The 3267-nt window shown below is 40.8% G+C and overlaps 1 non-coding gene across 1 annotated transcript; it reads right to left on the reverse strand.

Annotated features, from left to right (window-relative positions):
• Positions 1 to 1024: 1024 nt before the first annotated feature.
• Positions 1025 to 1130, reverse strand: LOC145590384 (small nucleolar RNA R71). The gene has a single exon (XR_014101991.1). It is a non-coding gene; the product is annotated as a small nucleolar RNA R71 (small nucleolar RNA).
• Between the last annotated feature and the right edge of the window lie 2137 nt (positions 1131 to 3267).

Genomic DNA, 3267 nt, shown 5'->3' on the forward strand with positions numbered 1-3267 from the left:
ATCTACCTACATCCCTTGGTGTTTAGTTATATTGATTTTTAATCATTCTTAATCTTTAGTTTAATCTCTTAGTTAATCACACTTCTTGTCCCGAGGTAGCTTAAGTCTTAAGTAGTGAATGTGGTGTTTATGCATGTCTCCTTGTGGTTCGACCCCTATGCTTGCCTTATACTTGTATTAGGTTTGTTTAGGTTATATAAATTGTATTTGATCTAGGTATAGACAATTGGCGACGCGTTTATTCCTTTGTCAAATTGGCGCCGTTGCCGGGGAGACGGCTTCCATTGCTTTTTCATTACTTTATTTGAGACTATCTCATTCCTTGTTTGTTAGTATTTGCTACTACTTGTTACTTGTCAGTGCTTACGTTCTCCTTAGCTTTGTTGTATGAACAGAGGACGAACCCGCTCAAGGTCTTTGATTCCCATCGATCCGGAGCTAGAGAGATCTTTGTCCTTACTTCGAAGAGAAGCGAGAGCGAGGAGTAAGAATTCTCACACCCCAACGAAAGAAGGAGTAAGAGAATTGGAAGATACTCCACCATCTTCACCCTCAAGTGAAGACTTAGATAGTCCTAATTCACCATCAAGTCCCGGAATCAACCCCTTTTCAATCTTTAAGTCCGAAAGTGAAGAAGGTTCTAAAATGGGAGAGAATACACTTTTGAGTCGTCTTGGGGCTCCCGAAGCCTTTAGATCCCAAAGTGGGATCCTAACCCCTACCACTCAAGCCAACAATTTCGAAATCAAGCCCAATTTGATTTCTTTAATAGAAAGAAAATAATTCTCGGGTGGAAAATTTGAGAGCCCTCATGAGCATTTGAAAGAATTTGAGAAGTATTGTGACACGATCAAAGCCAATGGAGTGACTCAAGAGTATATCCGCCTCAAGATGTTTCCATTTTCTTTAATTAGGAGAGGTCTAGAATGGCTAGAGAAGGAGGTGCCCCCTAATTCTCTCACAACATGGGACCAAGTAACTACGGCTTTCTTGAGGAGATTTTATAACCATAGGAACACCGCCGAGGCTCGGTCCTTAATTCAAGGTTTTCGCCAAAAGAGTGGTGAGACTCTAAGTGCGGCATGGGACCGGTACAAAGAGCTTCAACGTCAATGCCCGCATCATGGGATACCCAAGTATCAACTCATCCACACTTTCTATGGAGGTCTCTCACCTCAAGGGAGAACAAGCCTAGATGCCGCAGCCGGCGGTCCAATCATGAACAAAGGAGAGGATGAAGTGGAATGCATCATAGAGGAGGCCGCAAAGCATTATGATGATTGGTGTGAAGGACAAAGGGAGGCTACTTGTAGCAAGGGTGTCTATGCATTGGAGCAAGCCAACGCAATCAACAACCTTTCTTCCCAAATCTCCAATATGGCCAAGCAAATGGATGAAATGATGAAAGAAAGGTCCAACCCTCATGGTAATACCTCCCCTTCAACCAAGGGAGGCAATGGTATGACTACTCCTTCCCCCTCTTCTTATAATAAAATGCCTCAAGGATGCATGTTTTGCTCAAATTGTGAAACCTATGATCATGATACCTCCCATTGTGTGTATGCTTGTGAAGTTCAACCCCCTCCACATGAACATGATGATAATGTGGAAGATGTCAATGCTATGAATTTTTCTCCTAGAATGGAAAATGTAGGGAACCTGAGGCCAAACTCCAATCAAATGGGGAATTGGAATCAAGGTGGAAACCGTGGTTGGAACCAAAGTGGTGGTGGTTATGGTAACCAATACTATGGTGGGTGACGTGGGAAAATTAGGTCGTTGGACTAATCCTCCTAAGCCAAACAAAATTTATAAACACTCAACAAACCTAAATACAAGTATAGAGGTAAGTCAAGGGTCGAACCCAAAGGAACGGTAATGTCTAAGTGCTTTCAATTATGTGCCTAAGCTAGGTCGAAGACGAAGGGTAAAAGAGGACACTAACAACTACTAAGACAAAGAAACCAAACAAGTAAAATGCTAGGGATTAGGATTCACTTATAATAGCAATGAACAATGCAAATTGGTTTAGGAAGTTGACTAAGTCAAGCAATGTGAGGGAAGATCAATTATGCAACCAAAAGAGCATATCAAGCTATTCCCCTAGAGGTCTAACTAGCGTCAACTACGATAAACTCTAGCTAGGAAACATCACAAGACACCTCAATCGTGTAAATGCAAGCCACAAATCAATGGTCCGTATCAATGTGAACTTACAATGCAATCTAGTGTGAATAACTAGGGTGATCAAGCCTAAATCAAACACACACATGCACATAATCAATTAACCAATTTAATCACATCATCAACTCCATCAAAATCCCCAATCTACATCAATCCATTACATAATACAAGCTTCACCAAATCCCTAACCAAACAACTACTCTAGCAACATCATCAATTCAACAAACAACTAAGAAATCAACAATCTACAATCAAAGAATCAACAATCAAAGAAGAACAATAACTCTAATCAAACATCAACCATCAAATCATCAAAATCTAATCAAAATCAAACAATCCAAACATGAATACTAAACAAAACAATAAATGAGATAGAGTTTAGAAATGCTCATTGATAATAGAGTAGATCTCCAATACAATTGTCACCATTGGATCTTCAATCTCTCAATCACCATTGAAATTCTTCACTTTCTCTCTCTAAAATCTACTCCTAAAGCTAACCCCTAGATCTAGAGAGAGAAGCTCTCAACTAAGCTAAGAATATGATCTAATTCTATTATGAAAACTTCTTTTCACAAAAATAGAAGGAAATAACTATATATACAAAGGAGAAGGTCGGTTTTGACACCTAAGAATAGACCCACGCAGGTGCGGGCGCTCGGAGGAGAGAGAGAAGTGCGCACGGAACACACCCAGAAAGGTGCGCCCGCACACGACATATGTGCGGCCGCACACTCCCCGAGTGCGCCCGCACATATCTGGCAACTCCTCTTCTTCTCTTCGTCCTAGCTCATGGGGTGCACACATCCTAGATGATGATGATGGAGGACAAAGTAGGCAGAAACTTCCTTGGAAATCTTGAAGAAAATGAGCCAGGAGAAAGGCATATACAAGGCCTTGAAGCATGCCCCTTGGATCCCACTTTGACTTGAAACTTCTTGCACAAGCTTTAGGAATGAAAACAATGAAAGATCATGGAGAGGAAGCTTGGGAATTCTTGGACAATCAATCACAACCTACAAACAAAGGATAAAAAGCAAGTAAAGGGAAAAATAACAAGTAAACTAGAAAAGGCATAAAATA

This window comes from Chenopodium album, chromosome 17 (genome assembly GCF_948465745.1).
Source record: "Chenopodium album chromosome 17, dcCheAlbu1.1, whole genome shotgun sequence".
In the NCBI taxonomy this organism is placed as follows: domain Eukaryota; kingdom Viridiplantae; phylum Streptophyta; class Magnoliopsida; order Caryophyllales; family Amaranthaceae; genus Chenopodium; species Chenopodium album.